The following is a 27,195-nucleotide window of genomic DNA, read 5'->3' on the forward strand; positions in this document are numbered from 1 at the left end:
CCCCTGACCGTTAGCATGAATTTTAACTGGAGAAACAAAAATGGCAGATGTTTAACATGAAAGAGGAACACAAACAAGCATTTAGGTGTGTAACTGATAAGAGTTTAAAGATTTACTTTGAACACCTCAATTTTTTTTAATGGTAAACAACCTAAAACTCCTTCTTTGACTGTAGATAAACAAAAATACTAGGTTTTATAAGGACTCGAGTCTGGAAGCTTCCAGAAGAAAACCTCAGAAATTTTATGACCACCCCTATCTTGGATAAGGGTCAGTCCTGATGGGTGGATTTAAAACAGACCAGTTTCTGATATCGTCCTGCTTCTCCGATTGGTAAAGAAGGAAAACCTAGTCAGATTGGTGCAATTTACGACCCTGGGAGAGAATCGTAGGAGTTAACCAGATGTGCTGAAAAGGGATCTTGGAATTTATGTGACTGCATGCCATTTCAATTTCCCCCTTTTGCTACTAAGTGTGAGAGAAAGAAAAGCTTTGTATGAAAATGGCGGTTGTCCTTCTTCGTGTGAATCCAACTAAAGTTAATCTGAGGATATGAAATGTGGATTTCTGCTGCAGATCCTAGACACAAGCAAGTAAAATGACTTTTGTTACCAGGGTTTCCAGGCGTAACCTCAGAGATAAAGTGATCGGATTCCACAAGATCTTTTGGCACAAGCTTGGAGTAGAGCTTCTGCTCCTCCTGATTGAGTGGATTCAGTATAGATTTGCTAAACTCAGTGGAATGCCTCCTAGTTGTCTTCTTTTGGAAGCCCCATGGGAAAAGACCCAGAACTTGCTGGAGGGATTTAGAACACCTTGGGATTCCCCAGGAGGAGCCGGAGAGTGTAGGTGGGAAAATGGTAGTCTGGGCTCCCCTCCTGGACCTGTTACTCAGATGTAAACAAAAGGTAGAATACATGACTAATCTATTGAGTGACTCATAGAAGAATGATTGGATAACACCAACGTTGTGAATCTCAGAGGAAGGCAGATGGAACACCCAATTTATTCACAGCAACATCTCCAGGAGCTCAATTTCACTGCTGTTGAGTTTAAGTAGTTTAGAAGACATTCAGGCTTTGATATCCTGCAGGCATTTAACTAGGAAGAGAGGGGCAATGTGTCCTCCTCTTGCTTCAGCTGTTAAACTAAAATAATTATTGGGTCAGACCTGCTTTCATATTTTAAAGTATCTTTGTCTATGTTCTACCCTCCCCTTGTGTCTTCTCTCCCTTGGGACACGCAGAGCAGCTTTAGTACAGTAGCTGCTGTGTTTTTGAAGCTCCTGCCCATCCATTCACCCTGACTCCTATTTTTTTTTCTAATTCACTGGCCCAAAAGGTTTTGGACAGTTCTCTCCATCTGAGACAACCTGTCTTCTAGCAGCTACTTACTATCTCTGCAGCCAAGCAGCGCTGTCCGCTCCCCTTACATTGCTTTTTCCTGGTGAAAGCTCTGATCTACTGTCAACTCCCATCATGCAGGTCAGCTGGAAGAAAAGACTGAGAAAGTGCCTCTGAACTCTACCTGATTTTCTCTCTTTCAACTGAGAGAACAGTGCCAAGAGGCCTATTGTCAATTTGTTCGTCTGCCTGTATATTTCAACTCCAAATGTGGCTTAACAAATCAAATCTTGGAGTTATGATGTCTAACTTTGATCTTTCTGTAAGGAGGAATTTATGGGGGGAAAGGTATTCTCTCAATGAAATTTTGGAATATTCTCTGGCTGTTTGGCATGAGCTGTGTGCTTCACACTGTGACCAAAACCCATTAGGTCAGAGCTAATATTCTTCCAAGCTTTTTCAACTTGCTCTGAGGCCAAATTCTGTTTTGAATTTTTAATAAAAGGAGTTGGCATTTCCAACTTAAGAGACTGAGCACAAACACTGCAAAGGTTTGTGCATGCCTAGTTCTTAAATATAAATCATGGCATTTTATTTCTAATTGCAGGTGAGGCTTGGTTTTATGCAAGATAAGAGATGCAATAAGCACATGCTCTTAAAGGAGCAAAATGCTAGATTTCTACTGTGAAATAATCCCAAAATACCCTAATGTCCCAGTCACGTAGGAAGGAAGGTTGTACCGAAACAGATTTAATTCTCAGCCGGCTGGGGATTGTCAGTTTTTCTCCTTAAAAAGAAAATAAGAGGGTCTTAGTATAATATTTACAATCAGTCAATTTGTAGGGTTACCTGAGCTGAGCTAATGCACCAGCACTAGCATTTGTAATTCAATGCCATCAGGCAAAAAGGAAAATGAATCAAAGCCAGTAAATAGAAGTGACCCAGAAGTTATTTCCTGTACGCCTAAGCCACGGCAACACTTTGCTTCACTATAACTTCGGGTGAAGCAGGCTAGAGGCTAACCTTGAGCTCACAATGCTAGCAGTGCATTAGAAGAAAAAAGTAGGTTCTAAAAATATCTCAAGCTATTTTTTCCATTACCAACAACTAAATATTACATTGAAATGTATGTGTGAAGCGAATGATCAGTCAATGGTGGCATTTTACTTCTTTTAATAAGTCATTCAACTATAACATCAAGCTGAAAACAAGACGGCAAAGATTCGGAAAAGGATAGAATGCCTTCTCCGGGTCAGAGATGAGGTCCTGCCCCAAGTGGAGGAGTTTAAGTATCTTGGGGTCTTGTTCACGAGTGAGGAAAAGATGGAGCGTGTAATCAATAGGCAGATTAGTGCTGCATCTGCAGGGATGCAATCTGTCGTGGTGAAGAGAGAGCTAAGCCAGAAGGCAAAGCTCTCAATGTACCAGTAGATCTACGTTCCCACCCTCACCTATGGTCACGAGCTTTGGGTAGGGACCAAAAGAACGAGATCGCAGATACAACCGGCTGAAATTAGTTTTCTCCAAAGAGTGGCTGAGTTCTCCTTTAGCGATAGGGTGAGAAGCTCGGTCATCCGGGAGGGGCTCGGAGTAGACTTGCTACTCCTCCACATCAAGAGGAGCCAGTTGAGGTGGCTCGGGCATCTGGTCAGGATGCCTTCTGGACGCCACCCTGGTGAGGTTTTCCAGGCACTTCCAACCGGGACGAGGCCTAAAGGGAGACCCAGGACATGTTGGAGGGACTATGTCTCTCACCTGGCTAGGGAACGCCTTGGGATCCCCGGAATAGCTGGCCCAAGTGGCTGGGGAGAGGGAAGTCTGGGCCTCTCGAGCGGAAGAAAATGGATGGATAAAACACCAGACAGAAGGGCATTTTGCCTTTAAAGGGGTGAATTACTTGTTAAATCAATACATTTGTAGCGGCCTCCAGAAGGAATGATTGCCTTGCACGCAGAACTCAGGGTACAAAATGGCTAGGGTTGAGCATTGTTTGATTTTGAACGATTCCAATTCCAATTCCTCGTTTCGATTCCAGTTCCGATTGATTCCGATTCAGATTCTTTCAAGACATGACATGTTTTACATGAGCTAACTAACCACAGGTCCTACTTGATGAAATAATCTTAACTTCAACATGAATTTTAACTCGATGAACAACATCACCTTCATTTAGACAAAAACATGTTTTGGAGAAAAAAAGAAAGAGACTTGCAGCACAACCAGTGTGTTTGTTTCTGACCACAATCAAAGTCTGGAAGAAGCCTCTGGGATGAAAGGCTGAATGTCTCCAACATATCCAGAAACGTCCAGCTGTTTTCAGCTAAAACTCTCAGGATGATCATGTCCAGGATGACTGAGAACTACACCTCCATGCTGCAGCAGCATTCAGTCAGAACAGGAAGTGGAGCTTAAATGTAGCTGCTGTCGGTAACAATCTAACAGATTTTAAACATTGAAACTCTCAACAGAAATAGTTCAGAAAGAAATTAAAATGTTCACAGCTTTGTGTGTAATTTATTATTATTATTATTATTATTATTATTATTATTATTATTTATTGTGGCAGAAGCTGGTGTGGTCCACCACAGAGAAAGCTGCTCTAGAATGATGACTTGAATTATTCTACAGGTTATTGTTCAGCCTTCTGATACTCACACACACCAGTGTTAGTGAGCAGCTGCGTCTGACTGCTGACGCTCAGTGTGTGTTTTTATTTCTGCAGTGAGACAAACTCACCTCACACCGTCCAGAGTTTATTCTTTAAAGCTTCTATTAAATCCACCATGTTGACGTATTTTAACAAGTTTCCTCTATGCTGCAGGAAGTTCGGCAGACGCGTTTGTTTATATCTGGGCGGGGGAGGGGACATGCTGCACACAAACAGCTGGTAAGATCAGCTCTGAAAAGCGTTGATCACAATTTGCAGATCACTTTATTTTTCACGGAGATCGGCTGCAGATTCCTCTTCCAGTCAGCATTCTTGGAATCGAAACTAGCAATCGAAATGAAAAACTGAACGATTCCGGGGAAAACTAACAGTTGGTCCAGGTTCCAATCGATGCTCGATGCCCAATCCTAAAATGGCGCACTAACCCTTGTCTCAGCTGGCCAAGTCTGCAACATCACAGCTGAGCTCCAGATGGCAGGATTTGGAGACTTATTTCCTGATATTTGGACATCTCGTCCCAGATTGGATACCAGCAACACGACTCTACCACTGACTTGCAATGTGAATGCTTTATCTCCACAAATACAAGCCAGGAGGATTTCTGCCATTAAGTTGCTAATGCTAAATGCTAGCTTAAACTTGCAGAGACGTCCGCTGCTGATTCCTGGACGTTAAAACAACAACAGCCTTTCTATTACGTCCCTCAGCTCGCTAGGAGAGATGTGAAGGAGGGAGTAAAAGATGTTGTGTGTAGAGTTAATAATAACAAAGTAATTGTGTCACCAAACAAAGGATTTTATTAAAATAAATACAAAGAATCACTATAAAAGGGAAACTGAAAGCGCCAGGCCAAAAGGGCTGGGAGGAGGGGAACTAACTAACTGAAATTTTCTTTTACAAAAACACTATACTAACGAGAGCCCTCCTGATAAGCAGAGACGCTCGGGGGAAATCCAAAAGCGCAGTTGGGGGCCGGTCTAAGGTCTATCCAAAAGTCAATCCGATTCTTGAGTTTACTAACACTAACGAACGAAGCTAAACACACGGGCACTACGAGGAGAAGAGAAAAAAGTGAACACCTCTGTGCCCACACTTCCCTGTACCTTCTCCTAGACTGACGGCAGGAGAGCAGCTTTTAACAGCTGACCCATGATTACTCATTACCCACAGCTGAGCCGAGCAGGAGACAGGCGAGGTAAGAGCCACTGAGGCCATCCTGCGGCCGGAAAGAGGCAGCACACGTAACACTTCCCTGTTATACGTCAAGATGTGTGAGTCCATCAATGTTATTTCACAGTGAGACATAGATCTGTGGGAATTTTCAACTCCTAGAGATTCATCGTCTATTTTTTATCAAAAACTAATGCAGCAGATAGGTGTAGGAGACCCTTTTAATTTTCAGCCTGCACGAAAAACTCAGAATGACTGATTATAATCAGAAAAAACATTTTTTTTTAAGTTTTTACTGTCAACCATACCTTTAATGGTCTTTTCTTAAACCCATAAAAACAGCTGTGATAAACACGCATCTCCAGTTTCACGTTCACTCTTCAATCAGCAACCGTGTCTCTGAAAGGAACATAACATTAAGCTACAACAGCACTCACCATAACCCCTTATAGATCAGTACAATATTTAGGAATATTTTCATATGTATACTGATGTCATTGAGGCCATTCAGGAAGTTATCTATCAATATTGTAAGTTTTAACACACTTCAAATACCCAAAATGTGTCTTTAAGAAACTATGATGAAGCAAATGTGAAGAAAGACTTAATAATAATCATTTTAAACGTAATGACATGTGGAACAGCATGGTTTTAGTGTGTTCCTGGGTATTTTAGAAACGGTGGAGATTTGGGTGGGAATAGCATGAGCCTGAGAAGAATGGTCAGACCGGATCAAACTGACAGGTGGGCAAAAGTAACTTCAATAAGCACTTCTCATAAGCTGGATGTTCTGCAGGGAATTACTGAACACACAATGCAGCTTGAGGCATGATGCACCACAGCAGCAGAAAAGCATAGCTGGACTCTAGTCCTGTCAGCTAAGAATAGGAGACTTAGACTATATGGGTATTGGTTTACCAAAACTTTAAGAAAACTTTCCTCTCAAAACTTTTCTTTTCAGTGTAAAGGATGATTGGCATGTTGCCAGCACAAAGCGGAGTACCATATTTTTTCTCAGTCTCACCATGACTTGGGCTGACCAAAACAAAATTTCTAAGAGGGGATGAAGGCAACAGTAAGCTACATCCAGAAAATTTGCATTCATGGCCCCGCCCATCTTGGCTCACACCCACCCACAGGAAGGCTGTTTTTGCAGCAAGAATAGAGTGAGGTGTGTACATATCATTAACTCATTTTTCAGTGTTTTTACTCTTTTTTTAGTCACACAATATTGCGCGCTAGGATAGTGTCAAAGCCAAAACTACCAAAACAACAAAAATGAAGAGGAAACTCACCTCTTACATCAGGAAGAATCCGCACATTTCGAGCTTTATCCGTTCTTTCATAATTCGTTGTTGAATTGTGATCAGCAGAAGCTTTTACGGTTCGCGCCTCACTTTTTTCACAGCAGAAACCCAAAACGATCTCCTAACACATGGATTTTCTGCTTCCTGATCACGTGACATGTGACGTACGTGGATGAAGATTGGCTTTCCAGCTGAGATGTTTGTTCTCACAGTGCGGGGCCTTGTTCCGATGCCCACACAGTAAAAAAAAAAAAATGCAAATGACAACTTTAGTCGTCAATGGCAGTTAACGAGTTAGTAATGATAATTAATCCTGATGTTTTCAGCCCACCTCTGTACCAGTTAAGTTTTGCGTCTCAGAACAGGACAATCATAGCTTTAAAAAAAATTCCTTTTTTTCCCTTTTTTTTCATTTTGTTTCTCTTTTGTAATTTAGTTTTACTTACTCATAAGACATTGATTTACGCTAGAGAACACTGCAAGTGTACTGAATAAACAAGTAAACCATACTTTTAAATCTTTGTTGAAAGCCCCAGCTGTATCAATATGCTTAAAAAACAGTTTCATGTGTCAACTGAATATTATAATAGATAAAAGATCATCACTAATTATTCTCTCATTAGCTTCCGTTTCACAACACGCTATTAAAAGATATGATCTTAAACGTGCACACACTGAGATATTCCATTAAGCACTTATTTCAGGGTCACAGAAACATAATAGGGACAGATGTGAGAAAGATGATGGCTTGATGAGACGATCGCTCATGGAGATAACAAGACAGAACAAACCAAGAGAAGAACAACAAGCAACAGAAGCTTCAGAAATGAGTCTTTTGGCCATTAAAATTGAATTAGGAACAAGGCTAGTCAATAAATGATTATTATTTAGTGATCTGGTATCAGTTTTCTTGGGTGTGAAAAGCATTTTGTGGTGAAGTTTAATGCCTCACAGACACCAAAAAGGAAATAGATGGAGCAAAAAAAAAAAAAAAAAGTTAACAGCTTACAGGTCGTTCTCATGTGTTGTTTCCTTTACATGATGAGATTTTTCTGATGATTTTTTTAAACCTGTCCTCACTAAGCATGTTACTAAGTCCAGTAACTTTTAGGTGAAAATATCCCCAAAATATCTGTGACATTTTTACAATAGAAACGGGAGTGTACTGACAACCTCCCAACAGTCACATTCACATTCACACTTACACCATGTTAGGTCCTGGGAAGAAAACAGTTCTCCAATAATCACTCTTAGATTTGAGTCACCTCATGACCCAGAGCCAGTGTGTGTGAGGATGACATCACTTGTACTAAATGATGAGTTGTCTGAAAGCCAAAAGTGGAGCACATTGGTTTATCACACCCAAGTAGCTTTACAATTCAAGGAACTCAAAACACTTGAATATGATGGTGCAAAAGTTCATTTATTTTCACTAATTGAACTTAAAAGGTTAAACTAATTACGAGGCAGACTCATTCCAAGCATAGGCAGACAAGCCTATATTTATAGCTGTTATAATTATGGCTTACAGCTGATGAAAAACCCACATTCTAAATCTCAGACTGTTAGAATATTGTGAAAAGATTCAATTTTCTAGTGTCACACTCTAATCAGGTAATGAATCCAGAACAGGTGCAGAGGGTTCCTGAGCCTTTAGATGGTCTCTCAGTCTCTGATGGATTACTGACATAAATGACCTTTTGCCCCATGTTCTCATTTCCGTGTTTCACCTGTAGAATGACGGAGATCAAAGGTAAGAGTGGGATTATAATACAACAATAAGGTGACACATTGGTCTTGTTGTGTTTAGCACTGGAAAATACCTGGTTGATGTACATGATGCAGATAATGATGAAGTGACACAGGTCTTGGGCCTTTGCAACAAAATCAGATGACATCTACTCTAAAAGCTTCTGAGGTCTCATTGATTTCCATGTTCTTGAAGTTTATCTGTGCAAATGCTAAAGTATTATTTGCACTGGCAAAATCAGTAACAAAAAGAATAACCTCAGTAACCTTAATTTGGTCTCCACTCTGCCTCGTTTCCCTTATCAGTTCTTCCCTTTTGAACACTAAGAGGTTGATTTTTAGTACCACGGAGTTCAGTTAATTTTATTTCAGCTGGTGAAGATAGGTGCTAGCAGGGAACTGTGAGAGAGGGATAATTAAGACTATTTCTTCTGGATCACAGGAAGCTATTAGTGTGGTTATCATAAGAGGTTGTGACTAAATCCCTTTCTGCTCTTCTCTAATTGGGGCAGATAGAGTCACTAAATGAACTGTGGTTGCATTACAAATATCCTGGGAGCTGGACAATTAGGCTTACACACACACACACACACACACACACACACACACACACACACACACACACACAGCAGCAGCAGCTTGTCTCACATTTTAGATGACAGGTGCAGTTCCGTAGCTCATGATGAACAAACCTGAAATGCAAAAAATGACACTTGCATAATTAGAGGTGGTCCATGTTGTAAATGTTTTGAGAGGTTTGAATAGGTGATAGTTGGGAAGCAGAAGTAAACTGGCTGTAGGTGCACATACACACCTGACACACTAATGCTTTTATGAGTATTATGACAATGGCACAACACTGCCAGTTTTAGGCAGAATATTTAAATGTTAACTAAGATGCACTGAAATGCCAAATTATTGACTACACGTGTCTGCAGCACGATTAGACACTCGTTTATTTAGTTTATCAGCAAAAAAAAGTTGATTTGGGGGTGACTTGCTCTTTAATATTCTTACCTCTACATGATGTATGTCAGCTCATACTTTCAGAGAAATAAAACCATGAGCCTTGCAACAGACGTGCAGGCTAGCATACAGTCACAGTGAAAGGATAGGGAATCAATCCAGGCCTGGAAACTTGATTTAATCTGTTATAGACAAGATGTGCGTTTCAATGTCCATGCACCCACCATGTCAGTGAACACTTTTCTATTGAATTGGTGAGCCAATTATGCACAGAAAGCGTATTGACAGACCGAAGCAGGATAAGAACAGAAGGAAGGTCTAATGCTAAGCCAAGGTATTATCAGCATTAACATGTTCACCAGACTGTTTCATCAGACGACTCAAAACTTCCTAAGTTAACATTCACGTTATGTTTAAAGTAGTTAGGAGTTTTATTATGCCATCCAGTAAAGTGACTCAGACTATTAACAAATGTATGTTTTGGCCGAAGGACTCAGTAGGTGTCTGAGAAATATCAAATCAGAAAAAAGGTTGAAAAAAATTTCAAATAAATACCAGAAATAATCAAACTAGTCAGTCCTCAACATCACAACAGAAAGGATCTTAGTATTGTCTCTTGCTGTTACTTCAAAACCATCTCCTTACAGCTAGATGTTCTCCTCTGCATAAACAGGGCGGTTTTAGGTATTTTTGTTCCCACTGGATGACATAGTGCTTATTTGATACGAATAAATGTCACCTTGTTCTTGCGAGCCTAACAGGTTCAAACCTTCTCTGGAATTATTGTGAGCTTCATAGAGTTGAGTTCCAAGGTCAAGTAGCTGCATGGAAGCCTTTCGCCACAACATCTAACACAAAGACATTAATTTGGTGGATGCTGGGAGAAAGAAGAAGAAGAAAATTTCATTTCTATAGCACTTCTCAAGATAAAAATCACGAGGTGCTTCACAAAAACGAAAATGTAAAGATATGAAAATAATTTAGAAAATGGTTAAAAATATATTTAAAATTAGCAAAAAATAGACAATTGTGATAAAAAATGTCAAGAAAGAGACAGAGTGAATAGGAAAGAGGGAAGTCAGTGGATCCTGAGGAAGGTGGAATAGGTGGGGAGAGCAGAATAAAGAGAAAGTGGTGAAGAAGGTCATACAAAAACCAGCTTGAACAAGTGAGTCTTCATCTGCTTTTTAAAGGAGACCACTGAGTCCACTGATCTCAGGCTCAGGGGCAGAGAGGTCCAGAGTCTGGGGCCACAGCAGCAAATGATCTGTCACCTTTGGTCTTTAGCCTGGTGCTGCACAACCAGTAGGCTTTGATCACTGGACCTCAGTGACCTGCAGGGGGTGTAGGGACTAAGAAAATCACCAATGTAAGATGGTGCTTGTCCATGTAAGGCCCTATAGACCAGAACCAGGATCTTGAAATGAACCCTGAAGTTGACTGGCAGCCAATGACGCTGGAGGAGAAGCGGGGTGATGTGGGTGTATTCGGAGGACTTGGTCAGAAGCCGAGCACAGGCATTCTGAACCACCTGTAGACGGTTCAGAGAGGTTCTGCTCAAAGACGTGAAAAGAGAGTTACAGTAGTCTAAGCGTGAGGAGATAAAGGTGGGGATAACTGTCTCAAGTTCAGAGCGGGACAGAATGGGACTCAGCTTAGCAATGTTCCTGAGATGGCAGAAGGAAGAGCGAACAAGAGAACTGACATGAGAATCCAGGGTGAGAGCTGGGTCAAAGGTCACACCAAGATTCCTGACAGAGGATTTGGTGTGAGAAGCAAGCTGACCAAGAGAGTCTCTGACTTTGGGAACCAGCTTGTCTGGGGCACAGATGAGGATCCCAGTCTTATCTTCATTCAGCTGTAGAAAGCTCCCAGCCATCCAGGTTTTGAAGCAGGTGTGTAACAGCTGCAGCGTAGACATCTCATGGGGCTTAAAGGAGATGTACAGTTGGATGCCATCTGAATAAAGATGGTAGGAGATTCCTTTAAAAGAGCTCAGGATGTGCTGAAGAGGAAGCAGATAGAGGAGGAAAAGTAGAGGCACCAGCACAGAACCTTGTGGGACACCATGGGTAAGAGAGGTGGTGGAGGACCTAAACTTGGAGACGGCCACAGAAAAGGAGCACTCAGAAAGATAAGAGGAGAACCACTCCAGAGCAGATCCTGATTGGCCTACCCAGTCTCTCAGCCTCTCCAGTAGCAGGTCAAAGGGTCAGCTCTGGACTGGTTTAGATCGTATCTCCAAAACAGGACATTCTGTGTTAAACTGGGTGATGTTTTTTCTTCTTGGGAGGGGCTCCGGTGGGGGGTCCCACAGGGGTCGATCCTTGGTCCACTTTTGTTTGCCATTTATCTGCTACCTCTGGGGTCAATCTTTCGTAAACATGGCCTATCATTCCATCTCTATGCTGACGATTGCCAGATTTACTCTCCATTGTGTCAGGAGAAAGGTCACTCTATTCAGTCCTTTGTCTCCTGTGTTAATGAGGTGAAGTCTTGGCTAATGTCCAACTATCTATCTGAATGAGGGAAAGACAGAGCTCATTGTTTTTCACCCCAACAGCAGGAATGTGGATCGTTATGCTGATCTTGGCCCTCTTTCTCCATACTCAAAACCAGTTGTTACCAGTTTGGGGGTGAAACTTGATGTAGGACTTAAATTTGATGCTCACATCAATTCTGTGATCCGGTCCAGTTTCTTTCACCTGAGACGCCTTGCTAAAATCAAGCATATGCTGTCGAGAGCCCACCTGGAGCGGGTACTGCATGCCTTTGTAATTTCTCGGCTTGACTACTGCAACTCTCTCTACGCAGGGTTGTGTCAGTCAACACTGCGTCGCCTACAGGTTGTGCAGAACAGCGCTGCCAGGTTCCTGACTGGGACCAGGCAACGGGACCACATCAGTCCAGTTCTGGCCTCCCTGCACTGGCTTCCGATTTCCTATCGCTCACAATTCAAAATACTCGTCTTTGTTTATCATTTCTTCCAGGGTGGTGCTCCCCCATATCTGGCCACACTCCTGAACAGACATTCCCCATCACGCACTCTGCGCTCCTCTGACCAAGGCCTGCTCGCTGTCCCTCGGTCTAGGTGTCCCAGTTAGGCTGTCCCCTTCTCTGCCAGTCTTTAAGAATCACCTAAAAACACACCTTCTCCGCTTGGCGTTTCCAGAACATGTTTGATTATGGCACTCTATTATGTTGAATCCATTCCACAGTTTTCATTGGTACACTCAATCCATCCACTCAATCCAATTGTGTCTCACACATTTGTATTTTACCGGAATGTTTCATCTATCTTGTAATTTCCATTTTGTATTTTGTAATTTGTATTTTGTAATTTGAATTTCTTTTATTGTTGATTTATTCAGTATAATTACTTACAACTGTACCATGTTCAGCGCTTTGGGCTTCCTGACAGGGTTGCGGAAGGCGCTTTATAAATAAAGCTTTGATTGATTGATTGATTGATTGATTGATTGAGGTGATGGTCAACAGTGTCAAAGGCTGCAGTCAGGTCCAGCAGGACCAGAACAGAACAGTCCCCTGCATCACTGTGAGTCAGAAGGTCATTAGAGACCCTAAGAAGAGCTGTTTCAGTAGAATGAGCTCTACAAAAACCTGACTGGAAGCTATCAATGATGTTATGTTCATCAAGAGCAGCTGTGAATTGTTTAGCCACAACCTTTTCCAAGATCTTGGAGATGAACGGAAGTTTAGAGATGGGTCTGAAGCTGCCATGGAGAGAGGCGTCAAAACTCAGCTTTTTAAGAAGCGGGTGGATTACAGCGTTCTTAAAGTAAGCAGGGACCTGACCAGAAACCAGAGAAGCATTAATTATAGAGAGCACCCTGGGACCGATGGACTGAAAAGCATTTTTAGACAAAGACGAGGGTAAAATGTCGAGGGGGCATGCAGAGGTCTTCATAGAGGTGACTACGACTACTTTATGATCCTTTTGGAAGAATATTTGTTGCACAAATTATTCAAACACATTGAAACTGCAAACTCAACAGTGAGGTCCTGTATATTTTATTTACAGTGTGCCACCAGAAGTTTCAGCCCAGAAAGGTAATGGCTGAAGACACAGTGGATCATCAAATGTCACAAGAACGCAATTCACAAGTTAAAAGCTGCTTATTACAACCCCTTATCCACATTCATACCATTCACATAACACATGCATATGCAAAGGTACAGCTCTCAAAAATGACGTGATAAAAACACCCACGATGCAACACAAATCGACAAAATTAGTCATGCAAGTTAATGTATGCATGTGCTGAAATCACACTCATACATTAGTTCTGATGCGATGAAAAACAAACACGTAAAATTTGAACCCGATTACTGCAACTCACCCTCTTACTCACAGATATAATCAGCCCCAAGTGCAGCTTTGGGCCCGTGACATTTATTATAAACACTTTTATGAGGAAGAACCACAAATCTGATAGATGCATTGATTCATTTTATTATGAGATTACTGGCAGGCTTCAATGCAGTAACGTATCATTCATATTTTGTCACGGGGTGTTACAGAATATGGTGGTTCACCTTCATATAGTCTGTCCTTTTATTAAATCAATAACTGGAAACAAAGTCTGAATCTTTATTGAGTCTCAGTTATCACCCGTAATTGGAGGGAAGGATGTAAGCTCAGGGACAATCAATAATGGGTCATTTAATGAGATAAGTGAGTGCTGTAGAGAAAACAGTGACAAGTAGCCAGTAAAATTTTACCTTTTAATGGAAACATCAACAAAATAATCAGACAAAGATCTCACTTTGATTGATGTCTTAAAATTTCTAACTTTAAACTATAAATGAATCTGATTTTACTAACAATGCCACTATCTCTATTGTATAGTATACCGGTATGCTGTTTTGAAATGATTTAACTGAACTAGTTTAATGTAATTTAACCTTAATGCTGGATATTTTTATATATACTGTTATTTTGTCTTGTAATTGTTAATTACATACTCCTACATTCCATATCATCGCAGTGTTATTCATATATTAAAACTGTCAACTGCACACTCATTTGGCAGAATAAAAGTTTGACAATTATTCATTTGTTCTTTATTGTCACATTTCAGTAACATTTATAATTAAACAAGTTGTAATTAAACAAATTAAATAAATGACTACAACATCCCCCCCGTTAAGTGCAGCAGACTGAAATTGATAGCTTTATTTGGAAATATAACATATCTAATTTTTAATGGACTTACATAAAATATTTCTTCAACATAGACCCCACTAATGAACTGATTAAGTGTTATTTTTTATAAAAAGAAGAGAGAAAATGCACAAAGGTAAGAAAGGAAAATAAAGTGATAAAATAATAGGTTTTGTTAAATGTTCTTCATATAATGAATTAATTGACAAAGTTTGTGCAGGGTGTGACAAAAAATGTTCAAGGTCAAGCTCCTGGGGCTACGCCCCCGCTATATCTCAATCCTAGTGACGCCCATGGTAAAGCTGCTGTTTAGTTGCTGAGTTGTTCAGAGTGTGAATGCTTATAGTTTATACAAGATCTTCTATGGTTTTGCAAAAGCTCTTCCAAAGTGTTTTTAAGCTACTGTAGAGCTGAAAAATGTCTGTTTGCCAGAATGCATAAAAACAGTTTGAAATATAACCTGGAACTTAAAAAAAATATTCATCCCCGTAACCAAATACCCGTTTTTAGCCCATATAGGCACAACATAAAACTAAAAATATTCTGGCCCATTTTACTAAAGAAACACATTTGGGTGAGTTATTTATGGTGCACACACACACACACACACACACACACACACACACACACACACACACACACACACACACACACGCACACGCACGCACGCACACACACACAAAGACTTGCCTCAAGTGATTTAATCTATTAATTATTATTCTAAACTACAAAACCTGTGATTAAAAAAAGAGCTGATGAAATCTTTAATTCTTAAGTTTTAATAGTTTGTGAAAATGTGCTGGTCTGTTTTGACAGCATTTGTCTCATTTCTCAACCTTGTTTTGCTCATTCGTTCCACCTGCTGTTGTTTTCGGTTTCTCAGCTCATTTTCAGATTCCCTGTTCCTGCTTCCTGCCTCTTTGTATCTCCAGCATTTATGTTTTAGTTGCTTTCCACTGAGGCTCATTGATTTAACGCCTTTTGGGTTTGCTTGTCTGCCTCTGCTGAGACTCTGCTGTTTATCCTGTTCCAAAAGTGTAAACGTAATATACATGTTAATATGCGGTCAACCCATTTTAGGATTTACTCTATTTTTCTTGTCATTTACTGTAAACATAATCTCAGCCAGGACATATTTTCTTTATTATGAGTTATTTCCTCCATTAGTCAAAGGTTGTTCAGTAAGAGAAGGTCATGGAGGTTGGCCCAGTTAATCAGATGTCTGTGACCCAAAACCAAACTGGTGTTCCTCTGTCAGTTTTTGTTGTGTCTGAGGAAGACATTTATTTCCTTTTAAAACTTTATTTTATCAAGAAAAAATAAATGATCTTGCACAGTTTCAGTCTTTAATGAAAGAGATTATTATTTTTTTGATTTTTTGTGAGTTCTCAAAAATGTTTACACACTTTGAGAGGGAAAAAACTGAATTATTTAAATGTAAACACAACATTTGTTGTTTTTTTGAAGATGGTGAATTTTGAAATGAAAAGAGTTTATTATACTCCATGTTTATGGGATGTGGCTACACATTTTTTTATTTCACTTAACAAGTTCATCCAATTTAAACAATGCATGTAGGGTCAGGTGAGTTCTGTGACATTACTTGACACCAAAAGTTACATTAGAGTTGATTTTTCAAATTTTTTACAAAGTATCTCACTCTCTAGTTGTTCTGGAGAAGATAATTGCTGCAACTAAGATATTCAGATAATTAAAACACATCTAACCTGAAACATCTTTTTTTTATTTTTCTGTAATAATGTACTTACCCTAATGGTGTTTCCTTAACTTAGCTTTTCTGGCTCATCTGAACTCAGCCCAGTGTGTTTTATTTTCTTTCTTATGTTGTGTGTGTTTGTGTGTGTGTGTGTGTGTGTGTGTGTGTGTGTGTGTGTGTGTGTGTGTGTGTGTGTGTGTGTGTGTGTGTGTGTGTGTGTGTGTGTGTGTGTGCGTGTGACACCATGAGTGTAATGAGGGGGCATTGTTGTTAAAATGCTTTTACAATCCTGGGGATGGGAGGGAATGTGAGTATATGGGGTCATTATAATTTGTAAAGCACTTTGAGTTGCATTTCTTGTATGAATTTTGCTATATCAAATAAAGTTTATTATTATTATTATTATTATTATTATTATTATTATTATTATTATTATTAATAATGGTAAATGATCTGTATTTGTATAGTGCCCTCTTCACAATCAGTCATTCACCCATTCACACACCCATTCACACACACATTCACACGCTGATGGTTATGAGCTACGATGTAGCCACAGCTGCTCTGGGACGCACTGACAGAGGCGAGGCTGCCGAGCACAGGCGCCACCAGTCCCTCTGACCACCACCAGCAAGCAAGACGGGTTAAGTGTCTCGCTCAGGGACACAACAGCATTCTCTGGTCGGAGCTAGGATCAAACCTGCAACCTTCCAATTACTGGACAATCCGCTCCACCTCCTGAGCTACTGTTGTCTCTGAGGTGGCAGTGTGTAGTTTCCTGCCACTAGGGGGCAGTACATGCATACATTTCTGGGTAGTTTTACACCAAATCGCAGTAACTGATGCTAGTTTACAAAAATATTACGGTTAATGATATTTCCTGTGGAGCAGAAAGCATGTGACCTCGGTGTGACTTCTCAAATGTAATGGTTCTTTAGTTAATTCCATTGAGAGAATGCTATATGTAGTTTTCTGGCGTGGTTTTTGGATCTGCTCGGGGCCCTGCGCCTACCAATTACATCATCATACTACGGCAGTACCGCTCAGCCAAAATATATTGCATCTCTTTTTCAATCCTGTTCTTTCACATATGTTTTTGAGAGAGTATTAAAGTTGTGTTTGTTACTGCCTAAATGCTTTTGAATGCAGTAAGTCGCATGTGCAGCCAATCATCTAGTGTGACATCATCGACAGGCACAGGACCCTGAACTGACCAGAAAGAAACAGAGCCTCTAATATGGTGTCGCCCAAAGACGCTAGACCAGTGCCCTATGTACTTTAGACCCTATTTTTATAGTAATATTTCATGAAGCTGACATTATTTTTCAACAACTGGACATAATTTTAAAGCATTTTCAACAACCTTTTGATGGATATTAATAATAATAATAATAATATTTTTTATAATGTGCTTTACATTACAGAGGTAATCTCAAAGTGCTACAGAGTATAGGGGACAGGTATAAGGTACAAAGCTATTTAAAAACACAGTTAAAATTTCAGAATGCTACCAAGTAAAAATAGAACCCAGAAATAGATAAAACCCATCTAAGAAGTCATTACAGTAAATGAACAATTCACTTTATTAACTTGAAGTGTATGAAACACGCACGTTAGAATTATAATTTTAGCAATTACCAGGATGTGTCGTCTGCGTTGTAATCGCAGCAATGTGTTTTACTGCTTCAGAATGGCTTCCAGTATGACTCGGATTTTCTGTTTCTGACTGAAGTTTGGCAGCAAACATCTGATTATTCTGGTCTGATTGAACTCTGCCCGAGTGGTTATTCTTTTCTTAGCCAGCCCCGGGGTTCTGGTGGTGGTTGAGGTCTAGCTGTTGTTTTCAGAGACCATCTTCCATGTAGCTCTACAACCTCTGGTCACTTTGCTTCCTTTGAACTGCAGCTGATTAAAGTCAGGCGTAAGGACCCGTTCTACTGTGCTGTGGTTTATCGTCCACCTGGTCCAAAGAGCTCTTTCCTTCAGGAGTTTAGTGACTTTCTATCCTCCACTGTGAAGCTGTCCAGACTGGTGATTGTTGGTGATTTTAACATCCACGTGGATGATCCCTCTGATCACTTTGCCATGAATTTCTCCAGCCTTATGGACACCTTCAACTTTACCCAGCATGTTTCTGGCCCCACATACACCAGGGGGCACACTCTAGACCTTGTTTTTACCCTGAGTCTAAATGCTGACAGTGTTTGTCCTGAGGATGTTTATATTTCAGATCACCATTGCATTTTCTTTAACTTGTCAGTTTCTGCGTCCCCACCTCCTGCTCGCCGTATGGTTAGTTCTCGTTTTCTTAATGAGAGCACAGCTAGCAATTTTTCTGCTGCTTTTGATCCACCATGTTCTTCTGATAACGACCCAGATTCCTTAACTTCTCAGTTTAACGAGCACTGCCTCTCCATTCTGGACAACATCTGTCCTGTCAGAACCACATCAGTTCCTGCAGTGAACCCTACCCCCTGGTTTACTGACAGCCTTCGCAGCCTGAAGCGCCAATGCAGAAAAATTGAGTGTTTGTGGAAGAAAACCCATCTCCACGTCCATCTGCTGCACCTAAAGGATCTTCTGTCATCCTTTAACTCTGCAGTCAGAGACGCTAGGGTTTCCTATTTCTCCAACCTGGTGTCCCAGAGCAAAGGGAACCCCAAGGTGCTGTTTAACACCCTCGACAGCTTACCCTCATCTTTGTTTAAAAGTGCTTTTCAGTCCATCGGTCCCAGCGTGCTCTCTATAATTAATGCTTCTCTGGTTTCTGGTCAGGTCCCTGCTTACTTTAAGAGCGCTGTAATCCACCCGCTTCTTAAAATACAGAGTCTCGACCCCTCTCTCCATAGCAGCTTCAGACCCATCTCTAAACTTCCGTTCATCTCCAAGATCTTGGAAAAGGTTGTGGCTAAACAACTCGCAGCTGCTCTTGATGAACAGCTTTCATGGGAGCTTTCTACAGCTGAATGAAGTAAGTTGGTTTATGCTTGACGCATCCGCGAGGTCCGCAGCGCTCCGCGTGGCGAAATTGCATCATTTTAACAACCACGCCCCTCCACCGCGCCTCTGCACGGCCCAAAATTTCCGCAACGCGCACCTAGGAACATTTCTAACCACGCGGACGGACGGACGCGGAAAAACATGGCGGACTGGCAAGAACTAGTATGGCAGAGGTTCGTAAATACAGACATTTGTATGATTCAGCTCTCAGAGATCACCGTGATCAACATGTTGTTAATAATTCTTGGAGAGAAATAGCTTGCACTGTTGGAAAAGATGAGGACGCTGTTAAAATGCTGAAATGCCATGTTGTAAACAGTAATTTCTACTTCTACTATGGTGTGGTGTTGGATGCATGCCGTAGAGCTCCATGCTGCCCCGTTCAGTTTGGGAGAATATTGGCTCACCGCAGACAAGCCGCACAAACCATAAACGCTGCGAGTTGTGAAGCTCGTTCCATCCGCGAGCCGCATCACCGTGCGGAAAGTGAATGCGTCAAGCATAAACCAAGCTTAAGACTGAGATCCTCGTCTGTGCCCCAGACAAGCTGGTCCCCAACGTCAGAGACTCTCTTGGTCAGCTTGCTTCCCACGCCAAACCTTCTGTCAGGAATCTTGGCGTGACCTTTGACTCAGCGCTCACCCTGGATTCTCATGTCAGTTCTCTTGTTTGCTCTTCCTTCTTCCATCTCAGGAACATTGCTAAGCTGAGTCCCATTCTGTCTCGCTCTGAACTTGAGACAGTTATCTACACCTTCATCTCCTCACGCTTAGACTACTGTAACTCTCTTTTCACGTGTCTGAGCAGAACCTCCCTGAACTGTCTACAGGTGGTTCAGAATGCCTGTGCTCGGCTTCTGACCAAGTCCTCCAAATACACCCACATCACCCCACTTCTCCTCCAGCTTCACTGGTTCTGGTCTATAGGGCCTTACATGGACAAGCACCATCTTACATTGGTGATCTTCTTAGTCCCTACACCCCCAGCAGGTCCCTGAGGTCCAGTGATCAAAGCCTACTGGTTGTGCAGCGCACCAGGCTAAAGACCAAAGGTGACAGATCATTTGCTGCTGTGGCCCCCAGACTCTGGAACTCTCTCCCCCTGAGCCTGAGATCAGTGGACTCAGTGGTCTCCTTCAAAAAGCAGCTGAAGACTCACTTGTTCAAGCTGGCTTTTGTATTACCTTCTTCAACCCATCTCTCTTTATTCTGCTCTCCCCACCTATTCCAACTTCCTCAGGATCCACTGATTTCTCTCTTTCCTATTCACTCTCTCTCTCTCTTTCTTAACATTTTTTCTTTTAAATCCCTAATGGCTATTTTTGCTCATTTTAAATATATTTTTAAAAATTTTCTAAATGCTTTTTATTATTTTAACATTTTCTTTTTTGTTTTTGTGAAGCGCCTCGTGATTTTTATCTTGAGAGGCGCTATAGAAATGATATTTTCTTCTTCTTCTTCTTCGGCGATGCTTTGCAGATTTAATCCTCCTCTCATCCCTCCTCAGGCGACGCCTTTCGGCCTGTCTAGCGCGGAGTCTGGCCCCCAAAACGAGCCACAAGCGCAGAACCATGAAATATAACACAACAAAGTTCTCCATTGTTTACAACACTACACAAATATCAACATCAATATTTACAAAAACAATATCAAGGGCGGCTCAAATGGTCGCTGATGCATGACATCACTGACATCTTCGCGCCAATTTCTCCCGCCGATTTCTGGGGACCGCCTGCATGCTCAGTCACGTCTGCATTCCAGAGCAGGGACGTGAGGAAAGTGAGGAATCACTCGGGCCAGGCTGGGGCCGACGGGGGCTGCCCAGCCCGTGCGGAGCAGGTACAGATGGGAATGGCCCTATATTGTCAACAAACTGTTCCCGTTGAAGGCCTAAGCTTCCCTTATTGCTTCTACCGGATTCCTCATGCCTCTGAATAAAGTGAAAACTTTTACAACAGCATAAGTTAAATAATCAGTAAATAATCATATGGTTGAATGGACAATAATGGTTGATGAATAATAATAAGGTTGATTAATCTGTGCTTGAATTACTGAAGTTGAAATGAATATTATGATGTTATGATCAGTAATGTTTGGTTTAACAAGTGAATCATTATCTACATTGAGACACAATGTCCATTGGAGATAAATTAAAGTAAATTCTGCACATAGATTTTCTTACCCACAAATAAGAGTATCCTGTATCTGAAAGAAGGTGTGATGTTCTGAGGTTTGTTTATTAACACCTCCTAACATGGCACATCCCGATTGGCCAAGTAAATCATAATATGAGAATATCCAAACAGAGTCGCTTGCGGAGTGATTCATCATTCCAATTTTGACTCTGAGTGGGCCTTGTTCCACTCTGCGATTGTTGAGGCGGCTGTTGCTAGCTGTGGTAGCAAGGTGGCCGGTGCCAGTCGTGGTGGTAACCCCCGTACCCGCTGGTGGACACCAGAGGTTCGGGGAGCCGTCAGGCTGAAGAAGGAGGCCTACAGGGCATGGCTGGTCTGTGGGTCTCCGGAGGCAGCAGACAGGTACCAGATAACCAAGCGGGGTGCAGCAGTGGCTGTTGCCGAGGCAAAATCTCGGGTGTGGGAGGAGTTTGGTGAGGCCATGGAGAAAGACTACCGATCGGCTCCAAAGAGGTTCTGGCAAACTGTCCGGCGCCTCAGGAGAGTGAGGCAGCAACTCGCTGACACTGTTTACAGTGGGGATGAGGAGCTGCTGACGTCAACTGGGGGTATAGTCGGACGGTAGAAGGAATATTTTGAGGAGCTCCTCAATCCCACCTATGCGCATTCCGAGGAGGAACCAGAGCCGGGAGACCTGGGGATGGACTGTCCAATCTCGGGGGCAGAAGTTGCTGAGGTAGTCAAACAACTACACAGCGGCGGAGCACCGGGGGTGGATGAGATTCGTCCTGGGTATCTCAAGGCTCTGGATGTTGTAGGGCTGTCATGGTTGACACGTCTCTGCAAAATTGCGTGGTCATCGGGGGCAGATCCTGTGGAGTGGCAGACTTGGGTGGTGGTCCCCATCTTTAAGAAGGGTGACCTGAGGGTGTGTTCCAACTATAGGGGGATCACACTCCTCAGCCTCCCTGAAAAGGTCTACTCCAAGGTACTGGAGAGGAGGTTCCGATCGATAGTTGAATCTCAGATTGAGGAGGAGCAATGTGGTTTTTGTCCTGGCCGTGGAACTGTGGACCAGCTCTATTCCCTTGCAAGGGGGATGGAGGGGTTATGGGAGTTTGCCCAACCAATCCACAAGCGTTTTGTGGATTTGGAGAAGGCTTATGACCGTGTCCCCAAGGGCACCCTGTGGGGGACGCTCCAGGAGTATGGGGTGGGTGGTCTTTTGATAAGGGCCATTCAGTCCCTTTACCAGAGGAGCGTGAGTTTGGTACGCATAGCCGGTAGTAAGTCGGACCTGTTCCCGGTGAGGGTTGGACTCCACCGGGGCTGCCCTTTGTCACCGTTTCTGTTCATTACCTTTATGGACAGAATTTCTAGGCGCAGCCATGGTGTGGCGTGTGTCGAGTTTGGTGGCAGGAGAATCTCGTCTCTGCCTTTTGCGGATGATGTGGTCCTCCTAGCTTCATGCAGCTCTGACCTTCAGCTCTTGCTGGGTAGGTTCACGGCCGAGTGTGAAGCGGCTGGGATGAGGATCAGCACCTCCAAATCTGAGACCATGGTTCTCGACCGGAAAAGGGTGGCTTGCCAACTCCGGGTTGGGAGAGAGGGCCTACCTCAAGTGGAGGAGTTTAAGTATCTTGGGGTCTTGTTCACGAGTGAGGGTAGGAGGGACCGGGAGATCGACAGGCAGATTGGTTCGGCGTCTGCAGTGATGCGGACGCTGAGCCGATCTGTTGTGGTGAAGAGGGAGCTGAGCCAGAAAGCCAGGATTTACCGGTCAATCTATGTCCCAATCCTCACCTATGGTCATAAGCTTTGGGTAATGACCGAAAGAACAAGATCGCGGATACAAGTGGCCGAAATGAGTTTCCTCCGTAGGGTGGCTGGGCTCAGCCTTAGAGATAGGGTGAGGAGCTCGGACATTCGGGAGGGACTCGGAGTAGAACCGCTGCTCCTCCGGATCGAAAGGAGTCAGTTGAGGTTGTTTGGGCATCTGGTCTGTATGCCTCCTGGACGCCTCCCTAAGGAGGAAGACGACGACGACGACAAATTCTTTTTCACATCCAGAACTCAGTTCTTCTAGATACAAGATTCTGATAAACACACACCATTCAATCACCATACATCCCATCCCATCCACTTAGATTCATCCATCACATCAGTCTTAGTTAACTTGTCATATATTTAATTGTTTGGAAAATACATTCTTAATTTTTATAAACCTGACTCTGTCTGAATTGATAAGTGTTTTTGATCCCTGAAGAAGCAAAGAATCCTACAATCTTCTGATTAAACATTCAAAGACCAATAAGGTTGATATCCTATATTTATATGGAATATTACAGCTTATTGATCATAAGTAGAGGTAATATATTAAGCTTAAAAACAACTACTGTATATTTACCCCCTACATCTAGCTGGTCAGAATCTCTGAACTGCATTGTGGTATGTGTGCTTTTGTTCAAAGTCATGTACAGACAACAGCTTTAATTTTGAAGAGCCACTTCAGTGCTCATGTAAATTTGAGAGGTAGTCAGTTTTCACTGTCTGTAATTTCAGCCAAACTACAAAAGCAGTTGAGGGTGCACTTGTGAACACGCTTTAAGTGTGCACTTGGGAATAAAAAAATCTGTTGAGTGGTTGGCTTGAGTTAAAAAACATTAGCTAAAGTCGAGATAGAGCAACACTCCACAGTCATAGATGCACTTATTTGCTCCTTGGATTCACAAGCTTGGGGATTCTGATACATTCACTTAGTGATTTATGGAAACTGAGTTAAACATTATTCTTTGCTGAGGAATCCTGCAGGTTCTCTAGTGACTGTAATAAAAAAAAAGGATTAGCATCAATGCCACAAACAGAGTTGGATAAAAGCGCTCATTTCTTGGCACAAGATTATCCCAAAGACAGATAATTTTTCAACACTGACTCTGGTGGTTGAACAAAAATCATTTGTCTACCAGTGTTTAATGATCAAGTTTACTCATAGTTTTAATACATTTGCATTGGTTTCTAATAGGAATGAATGCTGCAAGTTTTGGGGGAAAAAAGCTTTGGTGCACCTGTTTTTAGGACATATAAGTCAGCTGGAGGAAAAGTAGCTTCAGACAACAGAATTTGGACTCTACCACTGACTCTGTTTGCTCTGCAACTTTGATGTTTTATCTCAACAAATAATATATGACTGGAGGTGTTCTGCTGTGTGGTGGAGGAATCACATTTAAAGATTTGTATTTGTTTCAGAAAAAGTGACTTTGGGGATAACATTATGCGAGTTGTAGTTACACCTGCAGACCAGAAGGGGGTGCACTGCCTCATGAGACAGTATAGCCAATTAGCCGGCCTTTCTCTCCCATATGGCAGAAGCGAGGCAGCGAGGAATGTCACTGGTCACCTGTCTCATTATTTCCCTGTGTTTTACAGGTCAGTAACTCAGTAAAAACTACATGAACGGGGTTTTAAAATACTTGTAAGAACCACCGCTAGAAGTGGGTGTATGAATCAGTTGGTGAACTCTGTAATGTGTCGTGTTTGTAAAGCTAAAAGACTTAGGAAGCTAGTCAGGGCGACGCAATGGCCGCCATTTTGAGTTGCTTTGATACTTATTTCAAGTTGGTTTTGGGTTATATAAGTTGTGTTTGGTCTGACATTGTTTGACTTTGATATAATGTTGTTTCTTTCATTTATTTGAGTGTTGAGCTAAATGGGTTATTATGTCCAGCACTACCAGGTTGATGTTAAAGCCAGGTTAAAGAAGTATTGAAAAAATTCATGTAAGGTGACTTACATTATATAAAAGGGTAACAGGAGATATGTGGGGGATTTAGTGGTCACATGTGTTTGTCTACAAAGCACTGTTATGCTGTAAATTGGAAAATGCATATGATTTTATTAAATATGGCAGAAGTGAGGCATTGACGAACCTCACTGGTTGTCTGTCTCATTATTTCCTTGTGTTTTACAGGAACATTCAATCTGTGTCACTCATAGTATCAATCAAATTCTGCAACCATACTTAGTTTTTATTTATAAGATGCTCCGGTTCCCCACCAGGTCATAAGTGTCTTGTTTCTGGTTTTAAAGTTTGCATATTAATTAATATCCTTATACCTGTTAGCTTTGATTTAATTTGCAGGGTATGATTCATTCATCCATCCATTTTCATCCACTTATTCGGAGTCGTGTCGCGGGGGCAGTAGCCTAAGGCGAGAGGCCCAGACTTCCCTCACCCCAGCCACTTGGGTCAGCTCCTCTGGGGGAATCCCAAGGCGTTCCCTGGCCAGGTGAGAGACACAGTCCCTCCACTGTGTCCTGGGTCTACCTTAGGTCTCCTCCCGGTTGGACTGCCCAGAAAACCTCACCAGGGAGGCATCCAGGAGGCATCCTGACCAGATGCCCGAGCCACCTCAACTGCCTCCTCTCGATGTGGAGGAGCAGGGTGTCTACTCCGAGTCCCTCCCGGATGACCGAGCTTCTCACCCTATCTCTAAGGGAGAGCCCAGCCACTCTTCGGAAAAAACTCATTTCGGCCGCTTGTATCTTGTTCTTTCGGTCACTACCCAAAGCTCATGACCATAGGTGAGGGTAGGAACGTAGATTGACCGGTAAATCGAGAGCTTTGCCTTCTGACTAAGCTCTCTCTTCACCACGACAGACCGGTACAATGCCCGCATCACTGCAGATGCAGCACCAATCTGCCTATCGATCTCACGCTCCAGTTTTCCCTCACTCGTGAACAAGACCCTGAGATACTTAAACTCCTCCACTTGGGGCAGGACCTCATCCCTGACCCAGAGAGGGCATTCTATCCTTTTCCGAATCAAGACCATGGTCTCAGATTTAGAGGAGCTGATTCTCATCCCAGCTGCTTTACACTCGGCTGCGAACCGCTCCAGTGAAAGCTGAAGATCACATTCTGATGAAGCCAACGGGACCTGATCCTCAGGCCACCAAAATGGATGCCCTCCACATGTTGGCTGCACCTAGAAATCCTGTCCATAAAGGTTATGAACAGAATTGAGGGCAGCCTTGGCGGAGTCCAACTCTCACTGGGAATGAGCCCGACTTACTGCCGGCAATGCGGACCAAGCTCTGACACCGGTCATACAGGGACCCAACAGACCATATCAGAGGGCCTGGTTCCCCATACTCCCGGAGTACCCCCAACAGGGCCCCCCAAAGGACGCGGTCAAATGCCTTCTCCAAATCCAGGAAGCACATGTAGACTGGTTGGGCAAATTCACACGCACCCTCCAGGATCTCCCTAAGGACACAGAGCTGGTCCAGTGTTCCACGGCCAGGATGAAAACCACATTGCTCCTCCTGAATCTGAGGTTCAACAATCCAACAGACCCTCCTCTCAAGAACCCCCTGAATAGACCTTACCAGGAAGGCTCAGGAGTGTGATCCCCCTGTAGTTGGAACACACCCTGCAGTCCCCCTTTTTAAATAAGGGAACTACCACCCCAGTCTGCCAGTCCAGTGGGACTGCCCCCGAAGTTCACGCGATATTGCAGAGTTGCCTCAGGCAACACAGCCCCACAACATCCAGAGCCTTAAAGAAGTTGTCACTCCCCCCTCAGAGTCTTACTCCACCCACGTATCAATTTTAAAAACTGCAACATTAGTAGGCGTTGCCTGGAGGACCGAGAGGGCGGAGCCGCGGCAGTGACGAAGACGACGGCTAACTAGACGATGCTAGCTCCCTTCACTCTGAGCAGTCATTAGAAGTAGAGGACGTTTCTCCCCCTCCTTACACAGACACTCGAGAAGAAAGGGACCAAGTCTATTTGGAGGAGACGAGCAGACCTGAGCCTTATTATTGTTTTGAGCTTGTGAGTTGCCTGAAACTACAGGAACCGACCCAACAGAACCATCTCTGAATGTAAGTAGCCGTTAGCCATAGCATCAGATTAGCTGCAGGGTTTGTCTCCACGGCCCTAGAGCTAGTATT

The 27,195-nt window shown here is 42.6% G+C and overlaps 1 long non-coding RNA gene across 1 annotated transcript in view; it reads left to right on the forward strand.

The window, feature by feature from the left end:
* The window catches only part of LOC129166855 (uncharacterized), a 254,229-nt gene that overhangs the window by 215,121 nt on the left and 11,913 nt on the right, over positions 1 to 27,195 (forward strand). The gene's annotated exons all lie outside the window — the stretch shown is intronic.

The sequence above is a fragment of the Nothobranchius furzeri genome, chromosome 12 (genome assembly GCF_043380555.1).
Source record: "Nothobranchius furzeri strain GRZ-AD chromosome 12, NfurGRZ-RIMD1, whole genome shotgun sequence".
Taxonomy (NCBI): Eukaryota; Metazoa; Chordata; class Actinopteri; order Cyprinodontiformes; family Nothobranchiidae; genus Nothobranchius; species Nothobranchius furzeri.